The sequence below is a fragment of the Pituophis catenifer genome, unplaced genomic scaffold (genome assembly GCF_029215685.1).
Source record: "Pituophis catenifer annectens isolate HBS135680 unplaced genomic scaffold, rPitCat1.0.hap2 SCAF_10, whole genome shotgun sequence".
Lineage (NCBI taxonomy): Eukaryota > Metazoa > Chordata > Lepidosauria > Squamata > Colubridae > Pituophis > Pituophis catenifer.
The window spans coordinates 6,789,641-6,815,492 of record NW_027256890.1 but is presented as its reverse complement, the minus strand read 5'-3'; the positions used below and the strand labels follow the sequence as shown (position 1 = coordinate 6,815,492).

Sequence of the window (25,852 nt, the reverse complement as noted above, 5' to 3'; positions counted from 1 at the left end):
TGGTTGTAATGCAGTACAGCAGGCTCCTTCTGCTGGCTGCCGGCTGCCTGCAATTTGGCACTTCGAATCTCATCAGGCTGAAGGTTGACTCTTCCATCCTTCCAAGGTGGGTAAAATGAGGACCCAGATTGTTGGGGGCAAGAGGCTGACTCTGTAAAACCACTTAGAAAAGGCTGTAAAGCACTGTGAAGCGGTATATAAATCTAAGTGCTATTGCTATTTTCCTTCCTCCCTTCCTCCCTCCCTCCCTCTCAATGGTTGGAATGCAGTACTGCAGGCTCCTGCTGCTAACTGCCGGCTGCCTGCAATTTGGCAATTCGAATCTCACCAAGCTCAAGGTTGACTCAGCCTTCCGAGGTCGGTAAAATGAGGATCAAATTGTTGGGGACAATAGGCTGACTCTATAAACTGCTTAGAATACATACTGTGAAGTGGTATTTTATTTATTTATTTATTTATTTGTTTAAATTTCTATACCGCCCTTCTCCAAATAGGACTCAGGGCGGTGCACAGCCTAAGTAAAAACAAAGCATACAAAATTTAAAAAACAGTATTAAAATAATTAAATATTCTGGCCGTAAATTAAAACAACCCAATTTAAAATCAATTTAAAATTTAGCTCAAGCCAGCCCAGTATATAAGTCTAAGTGCTATTGCTATTGCTACATGTGTTCTCAGAAGAAGTGGATAGTAAAGCAATTTTAACATCTCAGAAAGCAACTCTTGGTGACCCCACCAAAAACCTACAGCCCTTTCTCCTTGATTCTGCAATGTCATACTATTGCCACAAAGGAATACTCAAGACCTCACAGTACAGGCAGTCCTCAACGTATGTCCACAACAGACCCTCAAAATTTCTGTTGCTAAGCAAGCTAGTTGTCAAGTGAGTTTTTGCCCCATCTTACCACCTTTCTTTCCACCATTCTTAAGCGAATCACTGTAGCTGTTAAGTCAGTCACACGGTTGTTAAGTGAATCTGATTTCCCCCTTGACTTTGCTTGTCAGAAGGTCGTAAAGGGGATCGCATGACCCCCGCGGGACATTACAACCATCGCAAATTGCCAAGCATCCAAATGATGATTGCATGACTGTGGGGATGCTTCAACGGTCGTAAAGGTGAAACACGGTCATAAGTCACTTTTTTCAGTGCCGTTGTAACTTTGAACCGTCACTAAATCATCTTCTTTTAAGAACCCCGTAATCCCCTTTGGGGTAGAGTCTGGGCAACTGAATGGAGCTGTTTACTGGCCAGATGCCCTTCCTGTCACCAGTGAGGAGTTTTTTGATCAGCAAATATAATCTCATAGTGCCCAGAGAGAGAAATATCGGCCTCTACCTAGGATCGAACTCACAGCCTCCTGATCGTGAGGCGAGAGCTCCATCTCTAGGCCACCGCACCACTCTTTGAACGGTCACTAAATGAATGGCTATAAGTCAAGGACTACCTGCATATGGGTGATCCGTGGTGTCAGCGGAAAACATACCCGTTCCTGTTGAACACACACCTTTCAATATTTCCCCTCTCCGAGAAATCTGTGGGGACACACCCACACCACACCACAATGAGTGATGTGTTTTTGGCCCTGCTGGATGAGTCAGGTCACACCCTTCTTTGATGATGTGATCACCCAACTTTGATCACAAGTTGATGAAGGTAGATGGAGAAAGCTATGGTTGATGAAGGCATTATGCAAGCCACATCAATCCAGATATATTTTTATGCGCTGGAAGAACGTCTAAGCTAGGTTGTGGCCCTAATTAGCTCTTTAAAAATGAGAATGTGGAATGTGCCACCCTCGGAGTATCCCACTTTCTCCTTGCCGGCATGGGAGTCAGCTTTAAATCCTTCTTTGAAGCTGGCAGCGCTATTATGATCGAAATGACGGGCAAACCGGCACATCCCATCGCCGCAGCCAAAAATCAATGACATTCCTCCAGGCCCAAACATTAATTTATAGTGCCACCGCCTGAGTGTGTCATTCCGCTAATGAATTCTCCAGTGAGTGTAGGTGTGCTGAACAACAAAGACAAATACCCAGGTGTGGGCAGGCATAATATAGATTTATGGCCTCAGTAGCTCCTGCGGTTTAAGCTCGTAGGCCAGGCATTTTGATGCAATTTTGCAGGTAAGCTGTTTGTGTTCTGATGGACGCCTGCTTTTCAGCTCGGTGGGCAGTGGATCAGAAGCAGGGGTGAAATCCAGCAGGTTCTGACAGGTTCTGGAGAACCGGTAGCGGAAATTTTGAGCAGTTCGGAGAACCGGCAAATACCACCTCTGGCTGGCCCCAGAGTGGGGAGAGAATGGGGATTTTGCAATATCCTTCCCCCAGGAGTGGGGAGAGAATGGAGATTTTGCAGTATCCTTCCCCCAGGAGTGGGGAGAGAATGGAGATTTTGCAGTATCCTTCCCCCAGGAGTGGGGAGAGAATGGAGATTTTGCAGTATCCTTCCCCCTAGGAGTGGGGAGAGAATGGAGATTTTGCAGTATCCTTCCCCCAGGAGTGGGGAGAGAATGGAGATTTTGCAATATCCTTCCCCCTAGGAGTGGGGAGAGAATGGAGATTTTGCAATATCCTTCCCCCAGGAGTGGGGAGGGAATGGGGATTTTGCAGTATCCTTCCCCCCAGGAGTGGGGAGAGAATGGAGATTTTGCAATATCCTTCCCCCAGGAGTGGGGAGGGAATGGGGATTTTGCAGTATCCTTCCCCCAGGAGTGGGGAGGGAATGGGGATTTTGCAGTATCCTTCCCCCAGGAGTAGGGTGGGAATGGGGTTTTGCAATATCCTTCCCCCAGGAGTGGGGAGAGAATGGAGATTTTGCAATATCCTTCCCCCAGGAGTGGGGAGGGAATGGGGATTTTGCAGTATCCTTCCCCCAGGAGTGGGGAGGGAATAGGGATTTTGCAGTATCCTTCCCCCAGGAGTAGGGTGGGAATGGGGTTTTGCAATATCCTTCCCCCAGGAGTGGGGAGAGAATGAAGATTTTGCAATATCCTTCCCCCAGGAGTGGGAAGGGAATGGGGATTTTGCAGTATCCTTCCCCCCAGGAGTGGGGAGAGAATGGAGATTTTGCAATATCCTTCCCCCAGGAGTGGGGAGGGAATGGGGATTTTGCAGTATCCTTCCCCCAGGAGTAGGGTGGGAATGGGGTTTTGCAATATCCTTCCCCCAGGAGTGGGAAGGGAATAGAGATTTTGCAGCATCCTTCCCCTGCCACGCCCACCAAGCCGCACCACACCCACTAAGCCACGCCCACAGAACCTGTAATAAAGAAAAAATGGATTTCACCACTGATCAGAAGGTATAAGAAAAGGTCATGGATCTTTTTCTTGAACTCATCTTTGGCTGAATTATTAGCCTGGCTTTTGATTGTGGTAATTGATGAGTTATATTTTAAGTTACAGTCCTTTAATACATGATATAGCTACATTAACGTGTTTATTTTTCAAGGCTCTGAATGTCAGGCTCCAAACCAAGAAGGACATCTCACCAAAAGTTTGACATTCAAATTGAACCTCAAAGAGTTTGAGTTTTGGGCTTGCGAAACAATGTGCCTAAGTTAACTTCTTAACCCTATAGCAATAGCACTTAGACTTATATACCACTTTACAGTGCTTTACAGCCCTCACTATGCAGGTTTACAGAGTCAGCCTCTTGCCCCCAACAATTTGGGTCCTCATTTTACCCACCTCAGAAGGATGGACGGCTGAGTCAACCTTGAGTCCCGTGAAGATCAAACTCATGGCAGTGAGCAGTCATCCAGCAATACTGCATTGTAACCCTGCACAACAATGGATGGATGGATGGATGGATGGATGGATGGATGGATGGATGGATGGAAGGAAGGAAGGAAGGGCAATAGAAATAGTACTTAGACTTATATACCGCTTCACAGTGCTATACAGCCCTCTCTAAGAGTCAGCCTCTTGCCCTCAACAATCTGGGTCCTTATTTTACTCACCTCAGAAGGATGGAAGGCTGAGCCAACCTTGAGCCTGGGGAGATTCAAACTGCCAAATTGCAGGAAGCTGGCAGTCAGCAGAAGTAGCCTTCAGTACTGCACGCTAACCACCGTGTCTCATAATTTCTTAAGCCTATTCTGACAATCCAGTAGTTGAGTGAATCTGTCAGGCCCAAAACAAAGGTTGGCATGTGACAATTCTTTCAAGCTGAGTTCCTTATTGTTTCCCACCTATAGACAGAATCTTGACAGGCTAAACACTCAACTGTCTGCTTCTACAATATACTCTGTATAATATACTATTAGGAAGAGGCTGTTCTCACCTTCTTTCTCTCACACGTAATATCTGGGCTGAGTTGCATCTTACTTTTCTGAAATGCACCCCCCCTCCCTCCTTACTACATTCACCTCCTTACTACATTCCATCACATTATGCATGGACTTCAGTTCCCAGAATTCATCAGTCACTATGTGTCAGGACCCAAACCCAGACACGTGGTGATTCTTCCAAGCTCAGTTATTTATTGTTTCAAACCTACAGACAGAATCTTGCCAGGATAAACACATATATTACATCCATAATATAATCTGGGAACTGTTAAGGAGAGGCTGTCTTCACTGCTTTCTCTCACACATATCCAGGCTGAGTTGCCACTTATTCTTCTGGAACACCACTACCCCCAATGGCAAACCACTTTCAAAATCTTGTCAAGAAAACTGCAGGGACTAATCCTGGCAAGACCCAAGAATCAAATCTGACTTAAAGGCACCCTCCCCCCGCCCTTCCCCCAAATCTCGGCAGGGCAGTCTTTTGGAAAAAGAAACGAAAATGGTGCTGGAGCATCTACTCTTCATTTCCCATCAATGGATAGGTTTTACTCAGCTCTTGCAAACATTTGCCCTTGGGTTGGATTTAGTCGATCAAGCGGTTCAGTCAAACGAATCGAGAGCCATCTTGAGCCTCAAGCATCGATGATGAAAACCCATTTTCACATTGCCCGTCTGTTTACGGAAAATCTGGGTAAAAAAGAACTAAAATGAGAGGTACCCAAAATTATACCTGGCAGTTTTGTGAGCGGTGAAATTCAACGCTCCTTTAGATTTCCCACAGTCTGGTACTTCTCCTTTTTCCCCCACCCCCACCCCCGTCTTTCGTCTCCAGCAAATTCCCAAGAATTCAATTGTATCTCTTATTTCTGCTTAAGTGCAAGCTACTTTGGTAACCTTTTTGATCAATTCAGGCTAATTAAAAGAGTAATTTGCCTCCCTTGCTCTCTCTCTCTCTCTTTTTAAGCCAATTTACCTTTCCAGGACTGCGTGAATGCCAGCTGTATGACTAATAATCAGCCAACTTTCATAGAGCCAATTAAGAGAAAATGAATCAGGAGAACCCATTAAGCTTGATAAAGGCCAATATGAAATAAAAGAGTTGACTTTCCCCCTTATTAAAACTTCAAAGCTGGGCAGAGCAGGATAAAGCTTGCACGAGAAATGAGCAGTGTCCCACTCCATTCAGAACCATCATGTTCTCCATTTTTCTTGTCCTTCTGTTCACCTGTCCTTTGGCCAATTAAAGCTTGATTTGCCAAAAGAGAAAATTATATGGTGGGGGGGGGGGAAATCACCCAGTTGAAGAGTCCTTCAAGCGTGTGCAGTTACTCTATAACGAGAAGTTCTTTGCTGTTCCTTTTTCCCTCTTCCTTTGATGGTCTTCTGCTTTTCCTCGGGCAAGGATATTTTGGCTGCAGTATCCGGGCCCTGGTAAGCCCAAGATTTGAATACGGCCAACTTGGCAATTCCTAGTTGATGTTGGGTGATAAACATAAGACCAGCACATTGAGAACTTGGGTGGGAAGTGAGTGGTGAATCCAACAATGGTAGGATATCCTGGGAAGGAGGGAGGGGGAGAAGGAAGGAAGGAAGGAGGAGGAGGAGGAGGAGGAGGAGGAGGAGGAAGAGGAGGAGGAGGAGGAGAAGAAGAAGACGAAGAAGAAGAAGACAAAGAAGAAAGAAGAAAGAAGAAGAAGAAGAAGAAGAAGAAGAAGAAGAAGAAGAAGAAGAAGAAGAAGAAGAAGAAGAAGAAGAAGAAGAAGAAGAAGAAGAAGTAGTAGTCTATAATGGAAAGAGAAGAAAAGGATGACTAGTACCCAGACTACTTACTGGAGGTTTTTAAGAAAAAACTGGACAGTCACCTATCTGAAATGGAATGGGGTCTCCTGTTTGACTACGGGGTTGGACTAGAAGACCTCCAAGGTCCCTTCCGGCTCTATTCTGATTGAAGCCAGGTCCAATGGATTGCTGTCTTTTTTAGAACCTTCTTTTCTAAACCTTCTCTAGAAGGTTTTAACTCATTTGGATGAGCTTCCATTCCCCCCCCCACCCGACCTGATGAACTGATGAAGCTTCTTGGATGAGAAGCAAAATGTTTTCTTCTTCCTCAAGGAAAAACAGCCCAGTTACCTTCTGAAGGGAGGGGAGGGGCGGGAAGCACCTTTGAGACAACTCATTTGGATCTTAGAATTTGCAATCATGTGCCCCTTTTCACAAGTACCTGAACCCTACCCTACCCCTTCAGGACTGCACGATTGACTGGATGTGTCAAAATTGAAAAACAGAGGCATGCAAAGAAAAATAATAAGAATAACATTTCTTTCTAGATTTTTTTTTCTCCTCTGTATTTGATTCATACAAGGGACGCGGTGGCTCAGTGGCTAGACTGCCTCAAGGAGGCAGAGAGACAGATAGATAGTTGGAGTCATGACAGCGAAGGCTGAGATGATGGATTTAACATGCCACCCACCCACCTGGTCAAAGTTAACTAGCAAAAGGCATTTCCATTACATTTTCTTGTATTGCACAGTAGCATTCTTGCATTGCACAATAGCTTGTCGATCGAAAGGTCGGCAGTTCAGCGGTTCAAATCCCTGGTGCTGCGTAACAGGGTGAGCTCCCGTTCCTTGTCCCAGCTTCTGCCAACTGAGCAGTTAGAAAGCAGGTAAAAAATGCAAGTGGAAAAATAGGGACCATCTTTGGTGGGAAGGGAACAGTGTTCCATGCGCCTTTGGCGTTGGGTCATGCCAGCCACATGACCACAGAGACATCTTCGGACAGCGCTGGCTCTTCGGCTTTGAAACGGAGATGAGCACCGCCCCCTAGAATTGGAAACGACTAGCACATATGTGCAAGGGGAACCTTTGCCTTTACCTTTATTTGATTCATAAAAAGTATTTACCAAACAAGATCCCTCCAGACACATCTTTCTTATATCTCATTGTGTCTGGGAGCTTCCATTTTAATTACTCATTATTACCTTCATCTAACAGTGCTCCAGGGCACTTTGGAAACGTAAGTCGCAACTCCCAAAACTTTTTCCTCAAGGTAAAGATCGGAGCCCAAAAGGGAAGGAAGAAGGCGTCTTGTCTGTGTGAATCCTGAAAACCCGAACACCAAAGCTTTTCAAAAGCCAGATTTTCCTTTAAGGTGACATGTCTATTAATAACGTTGGAGCTATCGGAGGAAAACAGACCCCTGTTATTAGTGACTGGGAAACCTTTTCAAAAGCTCCATTCATCATCCGAAATAATTTACTAAATGGCCTGTGATTGAAACGGTTAATTAACTGGAGCAAACGTTATTGGTGATTCCTCCCCCCCTCTTTTTAGTGCTGTGTTCCTTTGCTTCGCCCGGGAGCAAAACCAGAGAGGAAAAGGCTGTAAGGAGTTGAAAGAAAGAAAATAAAATAGAGGAGCATGTGTGTGTGTGTGTGTGTGTGTGTGTGTGTGTGTGTGTGTGTGTGAATTGTGAGGGCCCAGGGTTAACACCATGTATAATCAAAGCTGCAGAAATGACGTGCAGATAAAAGAAAAAGTGGACTTAATGTTGTTAATGGGACGCGGTGGCTCAGTGGCTAAGATGCCGAGCTTGTCGATCGAAAGGCCGGCAGTTCAGTGGTTCGAATCCCTAGTGCCGCGTAACTGGGTGAGCTCCCGTGACTTGTCCCAGCTTCTGCCAACCTAGCAGTTCGAAAGCAGGTAAAATTAAAAAAAAAAAATTATTTTGATATATATGCCGCCCTTCTCCGGAGACTCAGGGCGTCTTATAAGGCGTTAAGCAATAGCCTTCATACTTTTGTATATTTTAGACAAAGTCAGCTTATTGCCCCCACAAACCAGGACCTCATTTTACCTACCTTAGAAAGGATGGAAGGCTGAGTCAACCTTGAGCCTGGTGAGAATTGAACTCGCAGTAATTGCAGGCAGCTGGAAGATAAATACTACCTTTAACAGTAGCATTAGTCTGCTGCGCCACTCAGGCTCTTAATGCAAGTAGAAAAATAGGGACCACCTTTGGTGGGAAGGGAACAGCGTTCTGTGCGCCTTTGGCGTTGAGTCATGCCGGCCACATGACCACAGAGACGTCTTCGGACAGCGCTGGCTCTTCGGTTTTGAAACGGAGATGAGCAGCGCCCCCTAGAGTCGGGAACGACTAGCACATATGTGCAAGGGGAACCTTTACCTTTAACTTGCAATAGCCAACATTCAACACCAAGGCAAACTAGGTATTTTGGTCTAGTGGTTAAAGCACCAGGCTAGAAAGCGAGAGACTGTGAGTTCAAGTCCTCCCTAAACCATTGGAGCACTGCTATCCTGTCACCCCCAGTCCTTCTATTCATTAGATTAGACATACATGCAACTGTTCTTCATATGTCTTAGCCTCCAGCTAAGGATCTCTTAGCTCAGGATCTCAACATCTTTTCTATATCATGGTGACCAAAACTGGATGTCATATTCCAAGTGTGGTCTTACCAAGGCACTATAAAGCAATAGGAATAGCACTTAGACTTATATACTGCTTAACTGTGCTTTTATAGCCCTCTATAAGCAGTTTACAGAATCAGAATATTGCCCCCAACAAGCTGGGTCCTCATTTTATCAACCACGGAAGGATGGAAGGCTGAGTCAACCTTGTGCCTGGTGAGATTCAAACTGCCAAACTGCAGGCAGCCGGCAGTGAGCAGAAATAGCCTGCAGTACTGCCTCTAACCACTGCACCACCACGGCTCTTTATAAAGCGGTACTAACACTTCACGTGATCTTGATTCTATTCCTCTGTTAATGCAGCCTACGACTGTGTTGGCTTTTTTGGCGGCTGCAGCACACAGCTGGCTCATAGTCATAAGTAACTTACCTGTACTGCAAAGATGGAGACTTCAAGTGTCGATGGAGTTGGCGGTGATTTCTTTGGGCTTCTCTCCCCTCCTTTTTTCTGAGATTCTTACTTACATTCAACCCAAATATGTCTCATTTTGCAATTAAATTACGGGCAAGAATGTGATGAGCATTCTTTGTGGGCTTGCAATCTTGTGCTAGTTGTTGATTTCAGCACAACTGCGATTCTGTTTATTACGCTGTTAAGCAACAAGATCTTCCGAGCGCTGAGAAATAGTCACTTAAAAGAAGAAGCTGGTTTCCAGCCAGAAATGATTAGATTAGCATATTTTAATTAGGCTTTGGGGTTTGGCAGGCTTTAATTGAAGGCGGAAGTATATTTATTTACATGCTAATTTAATATGTTTTTAGGAAGGGCATGAATTTGGAATATAGCTCACACTAAAACTCCAGACAGCTACTTATTCTTTCTTCTTTTCTTTTTTTTTTAAAAGTTGAATATACCTCATTGGAGGGTAGGTGTGTCATTATATGTCACTCCCTTTCTTCCCAAAAGGCAAAATTTGTCTACAGCAAAAACAAGAATAAGAAAAGATGGCAATTTGCATCAAATGTATTGATGCAAATGTGTATAATCGGCTACAGGTTTTAAAATAATTGCTACCATTTTCATAGAGGCACTGTCTGCCTTTCCCCAGAGAGCTGAACGCAGATAGGATCACTCTATGCCCATTTCATGGGACTCGATTATTAAAAGGGATGTGGTGGCTCAGCAGCTAAGACGCTGAGCTTGTCGATTGAAAGGTCGGCAGTTCAGCGGTTCGAATCCCTAGTGCCACGTAACGGAGTGAGCTCCTGTTACTTCTGCCAACCTAGCAGTTTGAAAGTACGTAAAAAATGCAAGTAGAAAAATAGGGACCACCTTTGGTGGGAAGGGAACAACGTTCCGTGCGCCTTTGGCGTTGAGTCATGCCAGCCACATGACCACGGAGACGTCTTCAAACAGTGTTGGCTCTTTGGCTTTGAAACGGAGTTGAGCACTGCCCCCTAAAGTTGGGAACAACTAGCACATATGTGCGAGGGGAACCTTTACCTTTACCTTTAAGGACTCTAAGCTGATGACATGTTTAATTTCATCTCCAGCTTTGCCTGGTCTTCTACAAAAGGCTACTATTTATGTGCTTTAATTAAACTTGAATCAAAATTCATTTGATTAAAAGGGGTTATAATAAGATGCCCACTTCTGTGTTTTCTGGCTATTAAAATATTGATTTGAAAAAACAATTTGGGGGGAAAAAAATCAGCATTCAGGATTTAGAAAATTGTTTCTAAACAGTTTCTGGTCCATGTTTTTATCTAGTCCAAACCGGTTAACCAACTCTGTGGTTTTCCCTTGTCGTTACCCTTTGATCATACAATTGTCATTTTCCTGCTGTGTTTATCCATCAATGCAAACTCTGTTTATAACAAATGTCTGACGGCAACCCCAGGAGGACTGTTCCTACATTTTTTATTTTTTACAGCTTTCAGTCACTGATTCTGTTTGTTCTCCTGCTGCTAATATGATCTGAGCATTCAGGAAAGAGGTTTTACATCGTGCTTAAGGATTGTCCAATAAATACAGCTATGCAAATTGGCAGTGATATTATCCATACAAACTCAAAAAAGGGGCAGATTAAAGCAAGTGCCATTTTCCCTGTCTTGTATTTACCTAAAATCAAGCTGTAAAGAACAGCATCAAGGACAATCTTGTCCCGAAACAATGGAACAAAGGGCAAAGATAAGAGAAAGCATAGCCCACAGCTGCATAATGGGTGGAGAAAGAGATTCAGAAGGGTTCCAAGTAACACCCCCAACAAAATAAAGCTCTGAGACCTGAGGTTCTTCAAAGTTCCAATTTATTAGAGATGTCATATTGGCACATCTGGGAAAACCTGATGTGAAAGCTTCCAGGTTTTCTCCACCCAGCTAACAGTTCACAGCCCTGCCCCACACTCACAAGTTCATCACATTGTCCAATCAACTCTTCAGACACAACTGGATACAATCTTCCGGCAGTCTCCATCAGACCCAGGCAAAAGTCCTTGAATATGGAATGTTGTTATGACTAACTTTCTACTGCTCCAACAACAGCCTCCTCCCAACTTCCCCAGCTAAAATATGTGGCAGTTAAGAAGCAAAAAAGAATATTGTCTTCCAAAACTGATAGGGACCCTCCCTAGTTTCTTGGGTTGTCAAAGAGATGGCTGTAATGGTGAGTGGGAAAAACCTTGGGAGAGGGGAGGGAAGAGAGGCTGCCTAGGGAATGGTCAGATAAGAGAGGGCATAGCCCACCGCTGTATAACGGATGGAGAAAGAGGCTCAGAAGAGACCGTCCCTAGTTTCTCAGGCTACAAAGAAGACGGTTGAATAGAATAGAACAGAGTTGGAAGGGACCTTGGAGGTCTTCTAGTCCAACCCCCTGCTTAGGCAGGAAATCCTACACCACTTCAGACAAATAGTTATCCAATATCTTCTTCAAAACTTCCAGTGTTGGAGCATTCACAACTTCTGGAGGCAAGTTGTTCCACTGGTTAATTGTTCTAAACTGCCAAGAAATTTCTCCTTAGTTCTAAGTTGCTTTTCTCCTTGATTAGTTTCCACTCATTGCTTCTTGTCCTGCCCTCCTGCTTTGGAGAATAGCATGACTCCCTCTTCTTTGGGGCAGCCCCTGAGATATTGGAAGACTGCTATCATCTCTCCCCTAGTCCTTCTTTTCATTAAATTAGACATACCCAGTTCCTGCAACCGTTCATTGTATGTTTTATTTTTTATTTTTTTAATTAATCATATTTCTATGCTGCCCACTCTCCGAGGACTTGGGCAGCTTACAACAATCGAGAGTATACTAAATAGCATATTGCCCCCAACAATCTGGGTCCTCATTTTATCCACCTCGGAAGGATGGAAGCCTCCAGTCCCCTCATCATCTTTGTTGCTCTTCTCTGCACTCTTTCTAGAGTCTCCACATCTTTTTGACATCATGGCGACCAAAACTGGATGCAGGATTCCAAGTGCAGCCTTACCAAGGCATTATAAAGTGGTATTAACACTTCACGTGACTATATAACTCAATATAACCCAGTCTTGAGTTGAGTTGATGCTCCAGAATAGATTGCAACCGGGTTTTATGAGTTCCCTTTTGATTTTCTGGACTGCTTTTGAATCTTTTGAATTCTAGCTAAATATCCTTCCCACGAGATTAGTGTTGGCATCAAGTTGTGCAATTCTATACAAATTCTATACAAAGATTTCAGGTTCCCCTTTATTCTGCCTCCTACATGCACACACCTTCTCCTGTGTTATTATTGTACAATTCTAGCCCGGATTTTGTTCCCCCTACCTCCGATGTAAATTATACGTTAGTCTTTAGAATATCACCCTGCTGCTTTGAATAAGGTAGGTAGGAGGGGAGGAAAAAATGAATGGAAGTTGCTAGAATACCCAGAAAGGATGATTTGCTCACATTACCATTAAAATGTAATTTTAGATTTTGCATTGTTGGCAGAGTGATTTATTTTTTTTTTGAGGTTGTATGTGCGTGCGTGCATGGTTTGTAAGCATTAAAATGGCCTTGCTTTTGAAGGAAGCTGGGACATAGCCCTCATATACATTTGTGGAAAAGCTGGCAATGATTCCGTGGTTGAGTAGAAGCTCTAAGATTCAACTCTCAGAATGTACTAGGTGGAGGAAAACCCACGTGCCTTTATAGCAGAGGTGTCAAACTCAAGCTTGGGGCAGTGGTGGGTTTCAAAAATTTTTACTACCGGTTCTGTAGTTCTGGCTTGGTGGGCGTGGCAGGGGAAGGATGCTGCAAAATCTCCATTCCCTCCCCACTCCAGGGGAAGGATACTGCAAAATCTCCATTCCCACCTCACTCCAGGGGAAGGATATTGCAAAATCCCCATTCCCACTTCACTCTAGGGGAAATATACTGCAAAATCTCCATTCCCTCCCCACTCCAGGGGAAAGATACTGTAAAATCTCCCTTCCCGTCCCCAATCCAGGGGAAGGTTACTGCAAAATCCCCATTTCCTCCCGATCAGCTGGGACTCAGGAGGCAGAAAATAGATGCGGGCGGGGCCAGTCAGAGATGGTATTTACCGGTTCTCTGAACTACTCAAAATTTCCGCTACAGGTTCTCCAGAACTGGTCATATATATATATGGGTCTTTGCATCACGTGGCTTATTTTGGCTGAAGAGTGACATTCCAGATATTTTGAGAGAGGGGTTCAATTTTAAGAGGCTGACTGAAGGATTCCACAACCATCTTTAGATTTTCAAACACCCCATTTTGTTTCTTGAGTCTTGGACTCTCCTCCCCTAATACCACTCTATAAAGCCTTAGTAAGTCCACACCTAGAGTACTGCATCCAGTTTTGGTCACTACACTATAAAAAAGATGTTGAGACTCTGGAAAGAGTGCAGAGAAGAGCAACCAGGATGATTAGGGGACTGGAGGCTAAAACGTATGAAGAATAGTTACAGGAACTGGGCCTGGCTAGTCTAGTGTAGATTTTCTCCTTGCGTGGGGGGTTGGACTAGATGACCTACAATTCTGTTAATCTGTAACCAAGATGCTTAGGGTACTGGAGACTAAAACATACATGAACGGTTGCAGGAACTGGACATGCCTAGTTTAGTGAAGAGAAGGACCAGGGGAGACAGGAGAGGAGTCTTCCAATATTTGAGGGGCTGCCACAGAGAGGAGGAAGGGGGTCAAGCTATTCTCCAAAGCATCTGAAGGCCAGACAAGGAATAATGGATGGAAACAGACCAAGGAGAGATTCAACCTGGAAATAAGGAGGAACTTTCTGACACTGAGAACAATCAACCGATGGAACAGAAGTTGCCTTCAGAAGTTGTGGGAGCTTCATCACTTGAGACTTTCAAGAAAAAATTGGACGGCCATTTGTCAGAAATGGTATAGGGTCTCCTGCTTGAGTGGGGGGTTGGACTAGATGACCTACAAGGTTTCTTTCAACTGTTAATTTGTTAATACCCACCTTCAACTCATTTTGAAGACCCTCCCTACTCTAGCATCTTTGGGGGACCCCAACAGAAATGCAGGAGAGCCCAAATGTAAATACCCCCCCCCCATTTCATCCTCATGGTGTTAGAAGACTCCAGGTGAAGATTCATGAATGTGAAGATACTCCAGACTCATCCCATGAGGGTGTGTGCTTGGGTGTAACTGGAAAAACCCGACCCCTTGCAGGGAAATGGTGTACCTTTGCAAGTTTGCGAGACTTTACAAGACCCAGAAGATAGATGCAATTATGGATATACGCTGACATCGCTGGACTGAAATAAAACTCCTGGAGTTTCTCCTGAGGGTCTTAACAATTCTATGGCATTTTGCTTCGGCAAACATATTTCAGGAGTAAAAAAAAAAAAAAAATCTGCCCTTCTGCACTTCAGACCTTAGGAAATAGAACTTGGTGGATGCGGTGCTAATGAACTGGATATGCTAAAAGGTCAAATAATCTTAAACAGAAACGTTCTTCGAAGGCATTGGCTCTGCAAAAACTAATTTTTTTTTAGAAATAACCTCTCAACAAGGGATGTCTTCAGTGGTGGGTTTCACATTATGTTACTACCGTTTTGCCGCACCCTGGCATGCACACTTCATGTGCACGCATGCTCGATTCATGCGTGAGCTTGCCTTCCGCGCATGCACCTGGCCTCAAAAATGTGCCTAAATAGGATGGCATAGAGTCGCAATTTCCGCTACAGGTTCAGGCGAACTGCCCCACATGATGGGGTAGACCAGATGCCTCGATAGAAAAACATTTAATCTCTCCCCTGGTTCAAGCTGATGAAGGGAGGAGAACTTGTGGCTCAGAGGTTAATACAACTGCCTAACATGCAGGCAGCCCAAGTTCGAATCCAAGTAAGGGTATGGCTAGCTGATGAGAGCTAAATAGCTTGAAATAGATCTATACTAGTCTCCCTTTATTTCTTTATCAACGAAATATAAATTTGGTATAAAATGGTTTGTCGTCAATGCGACTGCTTGAGGGCTCCTGGATTGGAGCTTAAAGGCGAAAGGGAAGCAGGATGCTCCCTCCCATATTGGGGTAGACCAGGTGTTTCGACAGAAAAACTTTAGATATATATATATATATCAGGGGTGAAATCCAGCAGGTTCTAACAGGTTCTGGAGAACCGGTAGCGGAAATTTTGAGCAGTTCGGAGAACCGGCAAATACCACCTCTGGCTGGCCCCAGAGTGGGGAGGGAATGGGGATTTTGCAATATCCTCCTTCCCCCAGGAAGGGAGGGAATGGAGATTTTTCAGTATTCGTCCCCTAGAGTGAGGTGGGAATGCAGATTTTGCAATATCCTTCCCCTGCCACGCCCACCAAGCCACACCCACAGAACCGGTAGGGAAAAGTTTTGGATTTCACCCCTGATATAACTTTTTCAAGTTAGCTCGCTAAGCAGGGTTTTTTTTTAAAGAAAAAGAAAACACTTTGCATTATTCCATCATAAATATCAGACGTTTGCTCGATGCTAATCCATATGGTAGCCTTTCTTCCACGAGTCCCGAAGGACCTGCAATGAAGCTCTGTGGAAAGATTATTAAGCAAAGATGTTTGTGAGTGCTTTCAAAGTTGCCATTGCATTTTTTTTTTTTTTAAAGACGGCACATCTGTCTTGCGTTAAAGTTTCCATCCATCCGTTATTCTTTGTCTGGTCTTCAGGTGCTTTGGAAAATAGCTTGACCCCCTCCTGTCTGTGTCAGCCACTCAAATATTGGAAGATGCTATCATGTCTCCCCTGGTCCTTCTCTTCACTAGACTAGCCTGGCCCAGTTCCTGCATCTGTTCATCGTATGTTTTAGCCTCCAGTCCCCTAAGCATCTTGGTTACAGATTAACAGAGTTAATCTGTACAGAGTTGTAGGTCATCTAGACCAACCCTCCACCCAAGCAGGAGACCCTACACCATTTTTGACAGATGGCAGTCCAGTCTCTTCCTGAAGGTCTCCAGTGATGAAGCTCCCACAACTTCTGAAGGCAACTTCTGTTCCATGGGTTGATTGTTCTCACTGTCAGAAAATTCCTCCTTATTTCCAGGTTGAATCTCTCCTTGTTCAGTTTCCATCCGTTATTCCTTGTCTGGCCTTCGGGTGCTTTGGAAAATAGCTTGACCCCTCCTCTCTGTGGCAGCCCCTCCAATATTGCAAGACTGCTATCGTGTCTCCCCCTGATCCTTCTCTTCACTAGACTAGCCATGCACAGTTCCTGCAACCGTTCATCGTATGTTTTAGTCTCCAGTCCCCTCATCATCCTGGTTGCTGTTCTCTGCACTCTTTTTAGAGTCTCAACGTCTTTTTTATAGTGTGGTGACCAAAACTGGATGCAGGATTCTAGGTGCGGTCTTACTAAGGCTTTATAGAGTCGTATTAGTACCTCCCTTGATCTTGATTGTTTCCCTCTGTTAATGCAATTTAGGATTGCATTGGCTTCTCTGGTTGCTGCCGCACACTATTGGCTCATATTTAATTGGTTGTCCGCTAAGACTCCAAGATCCCTCTCACAGTTACTGCTATTAAATGTGGTTTCACCCAATCTATATGTGTACTTTTGGTTTTTCTTGCCTAAGTGTAAGACTTTTCTCTACATTGAATTTCAGTTTGTTACTTAGGGCCCAGAGTTCAAGTCTGTCAAGATCCACCTGGATCATGAGCCTATCATCTTGGGTGTTGGCTATCTCTGCCAGCTTAGTATCATCTGCAAATCTGATAAGTTCCCCTTCTATTCCCTCATCCCTCATAAAGGATGGAATGCAGATTTCTTTACATAGGTAAAGGTAAAGGTTCCCCTTGCGCATATGTGCTAGTTGTTCCCGACTCTAGGGGGCAGTGCTCATTTCTGTTTCAAAGCCAAAGAGCCAGCGCTGTCTGAAGACGTCTCCGTGGTTATGTGACTGGCATGACTAAATGTCAAAGGTGCATGGAACGCTGTTCCCTTCCCACCAAAGGTGGTCCCTATTTTTCTACTTGCATTTTTTTACGTGCTTTTGAATTGCTAGGTTGGCAGAAGCTGGGACAAGTCACGGGAGTCACCCCGTTACATGGCGCTAGGGATTCGAACTGCTGAACTGCTGACCTTTCGATTGACAAGCTCGGCGTCTTTAGCCACTGAGCCACCGCATCCCTCTTTACATACAAACCTGAATTAATGCGGGTTCTTTTTGCCCTTTCTTTATCCTTGCGGCAGGCACATTCTTGGCAATTAGGGGATGATCATTTTAATCCAGATTTAGGGGCACTTCAGGGTCTGAAGCACGATGAGCCATTCTGGAGAACGTGACTAGCATTGTATCAAGATTAAATCTAGAGATCAAACATGATTCGGTCAAATCTCCCAATTGAATAGAACCTTTGAATCGAGGCAAATGTATTTTAATGGATTAGATCAGAAACGTGGCAACTTTAAGACTTCTGGACTTCAACTCCCAGAATTCCCCAGCCAGCCAAACAACATTTCCAAGTCTGATACGTTCTGGTGTAAATTCCTCACACCTTTATTTATCCATTACAGGTAGTCCTTGACCCAATTTGCCTTGATCAGATTCTTGTAGAGAGAGAGCTTAAGTTTGAAATAAACCTTTATATTCATTTGAACTGCCTGGATTTCTGGATTTTCCCATGCTTGACACTAGGTCTCCAACCCTCCTCTCTACAGACAGTCCTCGACTTACAATAGTTCATTTAGTGACCATTCGAAGTTATGATGGCCCTGGGAAAAAAGGCTGTAAGTCAAGGACTACCTGAAGTTCTTGGCATCCACACAGACTTTATTTATTGATATGTTTTACCGTATGGTCTAGGTATTTCGAGGACTTTGATTAAAACAGCAGGACGGGAGCGTTGTAAGCACAAATAAAGTAATCGCAAATCAATATTGAAACCTCGTCTGGTGTTCCATAAAATTTCTGTAATCCTGTCGAGCCTGAAATTGGAACCTTTAAAATTTTCTTCTGATGATACGGTGCGAACCTGACTTCTATCTTGGCTTTCTCTAAATGGCTCCGTCCTAGATATTCTCATTTGGTCTGTGCAGTTCGCATGAGCAAAACCGTACTTGCAACAGGGAGAGAAAATTATGGTCTTCGCAGAGAAATACAGTTTTCTTAAAAGCTTCATGATATTCATTCCTTTTGAGAGCAGAAAGTGGTCTCTATCTAAAAGGCCGTTGATTTTTATTTGCTGATTCTGCTGGACTGTACTTTGGGGTGGGAGGGGGTGAAATGTGAGGTTAAAAGAATGTTTGCTGAATATTGAAATGTCAAGAAAGTAGATTTTCTAGTTTTGAGTTAGAAATGGGCTTTGAGAAAAATATTTTTTTCCTCTTCCTTCTCCTCTTCCTCTTCCTTCTCCTCCTTCTTCTCCCTCTCCTCCTCCTCCTTTCTTCTTCTTCCTCCTCCTCTTTTCTTCTTCTTCCTCTTCTTTTCTTCTCCTCCTCCTCCTTCCTCCTCCTCCTTTTTCTCCCTCTCCTCATCCTCTTTTCTTCTTCCTCTTTTCTTCTTCTCCTTCTCCTTCTCTTCCTCCTTCTTCTCTCTTTTCTTCTCCTCCTCCTCCTTCTCCCTCTCCTCCTCCTCTTTTCTTCTTCTCCTCCTCCTCCTCTCCTTCTTCTCCTTCTCCTCCCTCCTTCTCCTCCTTCTTTCTCCTCCTTTCTTCTTCCTCTCCTCTTCCTCCTCTTTTCTTCTTCTCCTTCTCCTCGTCCTCCTTCTCCTCCTCCTCCTCCTTCTTCTCCCTCTCCTCCTTCTTCTCCCTCTCCTCCTCCTCCTTCTTTCTCCTCCTCTTTTCTTCTTCCTCCTCCTCCTCTTTTCTTCTTCCTCCTCCTCTTTTCTTCTTCTTCCTCCTCCTTTCTTCTTCTTCTCCTTCTCCTCCTTCTCCCTTTCCTCCTCCTCCTCCTTCTTCTTTGTCCTCCTCCTCCCTCTGCCCCTGCCCCTGCTGTTCTTAATAAAGCTGCCAGACAAGGATATTGGATTATCTAAAAGCAGTCTGCCAAAGTTTGATTTTTCTCCTCCTTCTCCTATTTCTCCTCCTTCCCCCTTCTCCTCCTCCAGCTCTTTCCCCCACCCCTTTCCTGAAATAGGAAGGTAAAATAAAACTAAAGCAGCAGGAATCCATGATGTTTGCCATTTCATGTAAAAACAACAACAACAACAACAAAAAACAAAATAAGTCCTTAGTCCCAGAATGGTTGATTTTGGGGGCACCAAAATCCACCTCAGCTAGAGTAGGAGGTGGAGATGAGTAAAATCGCCGCTGAAAATGTCCACTTTATACAAAATCCCTTTCTCCTCATCAACACCAGGAATTGAATGGATGCCGATCAGTACGGAAGAGAATTATGAGTATCCAAGAAGTAGGAAGCCGAGTTAGCTTCACTTTGGAAGCTCCCTAGATAGGTATAAAGGAACATAAGAAACCGCTCTATTAGAAGTAGCTTATTAGAAGATAATTAAAATAAACGAGCTTATCTCCTCTAGCTTCAATATTAAATACATTGTTTTGCTGAAGGAGAAAAAGTCGAGCAATTGCTCTGCCTACCATCTTTTTTTTAACATTTATTTTCTTCACTTTACCTCACAATTTCCATCTTTACACTCCTGTACGGGTATAAATTCACCATTTATGCTATTATGTATACAATATATAGTTGTTATTCTAAATATTTTTTTTACATTTTACGTTTTATAACATCATACTATAATACTATATATTCTTCATCTATCCTTATCCTTATTACTATTTTCTAGTTAGCTAATTGTCTTTTCTTGTTAATTTCCTAATCTTTGCATCTATTCTCTAACCAGTTGTACCATACATTCCAAATCAAATAATATTCCGTTTTTTCTCTTTTCTCTTTTATTTCCATTGTCAGCCTATCCATCTCTGCGCAATCTAATATTTTCTTTATCACCATTTCTTCAGCTGGCATATTTCCATTTTTCCAATTTTGCGCATAAACAATTCTAGCCGCTGTTATTACACGTAATATTAAATATTGGGAGTTTTTTAAAATTATAGTTCCCTGTTAATATGCCTGCCATCTTCTATGAGCTCCTTCCTCAGTAACAGAGTTAGAAGGGGCCTTGGAGGTCATCTAGTCCAACCCCCCTGCTCTCGCAGGAGACCTATACAAGGGATTCAAACCGCTGATCTTTCTGATTGACAAGCTCAGCGTCTTAGCCACTGAGCCACCTAGGGAGCCACCTCAATTCTGTTCTCAATTCTATTGCTCAGTGGTATAAAGAGAAAGATGCTTGTTCCTGGCTATTTTCTGTACTTTGGGGACGCTTTTAAATAACACGCCTGTCTTCCTTTCCTCCTTCAAATGTAATTGATTGTTTCAGAAAGACAGGAGATTTAGTTGTCTTTACAGAAAAGAACCTTATCTCATTTTTTTTTTAAAAAAAATCTTTTTCAGGTCAATGTCTAAACACATCCGGTCACAGGAATGATGTTCTTTGTCAGAGTAGCACAAAATGGATTTACTGGTTTTTTTTTAGGGTTGGATTAGCATTTAAAATATGTGGGTCATTTTTAAAATCCTATTTTATTTTTTCCTGTAATCTTATCTTCTTCTCCCTCCCATTGTGCCAGACTATTAATTTGCCTGATTTATCTCTCTGCTCATAAAACCCTCAAAGAGATAAAGAACGCTGAGTGTAAAAATTCTTCAGGAAATATTTCAGTGTTGACCATGATTAAGGGATTTTTTTTTAAGGTTAACCAGAGACTGTCTTCTCTCAAAGTCATGACTGCTCCTCTCTGCTCTTCTGCTCCTCCTCCTCTTCTTCTTCCTCCTCTTCTTTTCTTCTCCTTCTCCTCATTCTCCTCCTCCTCCCTCTCCTCCTCCTTTCTTCTTCTTCTTCTTCTTCTTCTTCTTCTTCTTCTTCTTCTTCTTCTTCTTCTTCTTCTTCTTCTTCTTCTTCTTCTTCTTCTTCTTCTTCTTCTTCTTTTCTTCTTCTCCTTCTCCTCCTCCTCCTGTTTCTTCTTCTTCTCTTCTCCTCCTCCTCCTCCTGTTTCTTCTTCTTCTCTCCTCCTCCTCCTCCTCCTGTTTCTTCTTCTTCTCTCCTCCTCCTCCTCCTCCTATTCTGCTACCCTTCTCCTTCTCCTCCTCCTCCTCCTCCTCTTAATAAAGCTGTCAGACAAGGATATAGGATTATCTGAAAACAGTCTTGCCGAAGTTTGATTTTTTTGCCTCCTCCTCCTCCTTTCCCCCCTTAACTGCAGCTTTTCTCTCTCTGTAAACTTCCTTCAGAAAAAGCCAGAAAGTTTACAAAGATTCAGCAGAAACACTAAATGCGGCATCCATTAGTGTCAGCTCTAGAATCATATATCTTTAGAAAAAAAGACAGAATCCCGGTACAAATAGGATCAGCAACGAAACATTTCAAGATGGAGTGTTCTTGATGGATCCCAGTCATAATTTTTTCCCCATTTCAGAACTTTTATGAATGTCTTAGTGTACTTATTTTGAAATCTTCGTAGTTTCTCCATCACTCCTGCTAATAGCCAGATCAAATAGTGAATGCTTTTAAAGGATATAAAAGCTCATCTGAAAAACAGAAATGGCAAAGTGATTTTTCCCCCCTCTTTCTAGTTAGCAAGAAACTAACCAGAACTTGAAAACAAACACGTGGAGGCATTTCTGGAGAACTTTTAAATTCTTATATTTTTGCCTCCCCCCACCCACCTCCAAGTTTGAATTCTGATAAAGGAGAATCTTTGTAGCTCCAGGGTTAAAATGAGGGGTCTTTGGTGCTCTCTGAGTTGGGTGGTTTTCTTGCAGCTGTTTCGTTACACAAACTAGATCACAGCAGCACTGATAGCATTGCCTAGTTGGGTAATAAAATGTCTGCAAGAAAACAACCAAGTCAGAGAGCACCAAGGACCCCAACAGACCTCCTCCTCCTCCCCTTTGCAAACTTCACTCCCTTCTAGCATTGATGATGTTGCCTAGTTGGGTAATAAAACATCTGAAAGAAAACAACTAAGCTCAGAGAGCACCAAAGACTCCATAATTCTCCTCCTCCTCCTCCTCCCCCCCTTCCTTCCTTCCATAGCGCGCAGTGGTTAGAATCCACTATTGCAGGCTAATTGTGCCACTGACCGGCTCAAGGTTGACTCAGCCTTCCACCCTTCCGAGGTGGGTAAAATGAGGACCCAGATTGTTGGGGACAAGAGGCTGACTCTGTAAACCACTTAGAGACGGCTGTAAAAGCACTTTGAAGCGATATATAAGTATTATTGCTATTGTCCTTCCTTCCTTCCTTCCTTCCTTCCTTCCTTCCTTCCTTCCTTCCTTCCTTCCTTCCTTCCTTCCTTCCTTCCTTCCTTCCTTCCTTCCTCCCTTCCTTCAGGTTGACTCAGCCTTCTATTTTTTTTTTTTATTATTTATATGCCGCCCTTCTCCGGAGACTCAGGACGGCTTACAATGCATTAAGCAATAGCCTTCATACTTTTGTATATTTATACAAAGTCAGCTTATTGCTCCCACAAACTGGGTCCTCAATTTACCTACCTTAGAAAGGATGGAAGGCTGAGTCAACCTTGGGCCTTGGCGAGATTCGATTTTACTTTAATTGCAGACAGCTGGTGTTAAATTACAGTGCTTCTGTCTGTTGAGCTAAACCAGGCTCCTATCCTTCCCAAGTGGGTAAAATGAGGATTGTTGCGGGCAAGAAGCTGACTCTGTAAACTGCTTAGAGAAGGCTGTAAAAGCACTATGAAGCGATATCTAAATCTAAGTGCTATTGCTATAAGATGGGGCAAAACTCACTTAACAACAGAAATTCTGAGCTCAACGGAAGTCATACGTCAAGGACTACCCGTACATAACTGGCTTATTTTTTCATACTAGATTGATCTTCCTTCCGTAATTTTCTGACAGTCCATTTAACTCTCAAAGAAACAGGTCAGGAAGGAAGGAAATCATCTCACAAGGCTTTTTCAGGTCAGAAAGCCCGAGAAGCTCTGTAAAATATCAGAAATAGAGAAAAATTGAGCACTGAGAGATATAATGCCCAAATATGACTTTTTCCACCACCAACACTAGAGGGAAGTTAAAAAACAAGCAAACCTGCAAAGAGAAATCTAAAAGAACTTTTTTTGTTTTAAAAAACAAACTTTATTAAATTTAAAAAGATAAAATTATATAAAACATTCACAACTTTAAAATATAATCAACAATACTAATCACAACAAACTACATATATGTAATATATATAAATACAAACATACACAGTGACTTATTTCCTTTTTTATCTTAATGACGGTGTATAATTATTACTTTTAATTTCTTACTAGTTTTTAACTTTACCTTCTTTTCATACCAATTGCTTTATCCACTCATACCAACTATCCTATACCTTAAAATACTGTGAGTCTTCCTTGTCTTTCAATTTCAACGTTAGTCTATCCATTTCTGCACACGTATAAATTTTTTGAATTATTTGCTGCTCCGTTGGCAATTGATCTGTTTTCCAGACTTGTGCTAGGGCTAACCTAGCCGCCGTGATTATATGTAATGTTAGGTACTTTTTTTCTTTTCTAATGTTTTGTTTAAGCATTCCTAACAAAAAGATTTCTGGTTTTAGCTCAATATCTTCCTCAATTATTTCTGATATCCAAATTTTTATTTTTATCCAATATTTCTTAATTTTGGGGCAAAGCCACCAGACATGAAAGAAGGTTCCCTGTGCTTGCTTACATTTCCAACACATTGGGTTAAGATTTGCATACATCCTCGCCAATCTCGCAGGGGCTATTTTTTCATGCATTCTGAGAATTAAGTAGACAAACCAAATCTTTTTTTCTTTTTCTTTCTTTCTTCCTTCCTTCCTCTCTCTTTCTCTCTCCCTTCCTTTTTCTTTCTCTCTCTTCCTTCCTTTCTTTTTCTCTTCCTTCCTTCCTTCTTTCCTCTCTTTCCCTTCCTTCCTTCCTTTCTCTCTCTCTCTACCCTTCCTCCCTCCCTCTCTCCCTCCTTCCCTTTCTTTGCAAGAGAAGAAAACTTAAGAAACTTAAGGGAGATTTTAGCATTGAGAAAATGTAGCTTGAATAAATATTTGTCTTGCATATATAGATGAGTTGGACCATTTCCCTTAACGCCTGTGGTTTAATGCTTTTTTAAGGCTCAACATATTGCATTACCATCCATCTTGAGAGGGTTATAAATACGTCTTATGTAATCTTTTTTTTTAAAAAATGTAGAAAGCCCCTGGACTGTAGGAACCAGAACTAAAAAAAAAAAAAAATACAAAAACCCTGTGGATATTTATGTGAAGCCTTAATTTGCAAACAAAAGGAAACAAGTTTATCTTTTTAATGAAGGAACAACCTCATCAGGCCTCTCTAACATCGATAATTTTCAGCGTTCTTAGCAATTGGAGAACGTGGCTCTTGGGAAAGGCTCACCTTTTGTCCACTTCATCTTGGAGGAGGGGGCGAAGGGTGGCGGTGCCCGTGGCATGAGTGTTTGATTTGATTTGATTTGGGAGCTGAGGGCACTAGGGAGGCAGACGGATCATGGGACACTCATGGATCGAATCCAGTTTTTGAAGGCTGTGTGTCTCTGGCTAAGGTCGAGGGTGGAAATTGCTGCACTTGCAAAACCTGAATTAGGCCCTATGAGGTTTGAGAAGGATTTCTATTTAGAAAAAGTCCAGATGTTTTTGCATCTAATAAAAGTAGCTCCTTCCTCCCTCCTTCCCTCCCATCCTCCTTCCTTTTTCTCTTTCTCCTCCCTCCCTACTTTCCTTTTCCTTCCTTGCTTCCTCCCTCTCTTTCTTCCACCTTCCTTTCTCTTCCTCCTCCCTCCCCATTTTCCTTTTCCTTCCTTCCTCACCCTTTTTTCCTCTTCCTCCTCCCTCTCTTTCTTCCACCTTCCTTTCTCTTCCTCCTCCCTCCCCATTTTCCTTTTCCTTCCTTCCTCACCCTTTTTTCCTCTTCCTCCTCCCTCCCTTTCTTTTTCCTTCCTTGCTTCCTCCCTCCCTCCCTTTCTCTTCCTCCTCCCTCCCTCCTTTCTTTTCCTTTCCTTCATTGCTTCCTTCCTCCTTCTTCCTCCTCCCTATTTTCCTTTTCCTTCCTCCCTCCCTCCCTCCCACCCTTTTTCTCTTCCCCCTCCCTATTTTCCTTTTCCTTCCTTGCTTCCTCCCTCCCTTCCTCCTTCCTCTCTTCTTCCCGCTCCCTATTTTCCTTTTCCTTCCTTGCTTCCTCCCTCCCTCCTTCCTCTTCTTCCCCTCCCTATTTTCCTTTTCCTTCCCTGCTTCCTCCCTCCTTCTTCCTCCTTCCTTTCTCTTCTTCCCCCTCCCTTGCTCTCTTCCTTCCTTTCTCCTTCTCCTCCCTCCCTTGCTCTCTTCCTTTCTTTTTCTTCCTTTTCCCACCATCCCTCCCACTCCCTCCTTCCTTCCTCTTTCCCCTTCCTTTCTTCCTTCCTCCTCCCTCCCTCCCTCTGTCCCTCCCTCCCTCTAAAAATTGATCCCTTTGCATGCGGATTAATGGACTCTATTTTCCCACATTATCTCCCATTACTCATATGCAAATCACCAGGGGCTGGTGATGTATGGTGAAAACCCTAGTAGGCAGCAAGCAAGAAATAACTGGAGGTTTTCAAGAAGAGATTGGATGGGCATTAGTCCTGAATGGCATAGAGTCTCTTG

At 43.2% G+C, this 25,852-nt stretch overlaps 1 protein-coding gene across 1 annotated transcript in view; it reads left to right on the top strand.

Annotated features, from left to right (window-relative positions):
• GALNT9 (polypeptide N-acetylgalactosaminyltransferase 9) overlaps positions 1-25,852 on the top strand; it is a 125,255-nt gene that overhangs the window by 91,032 nt on the left and 8,371 nt on the right.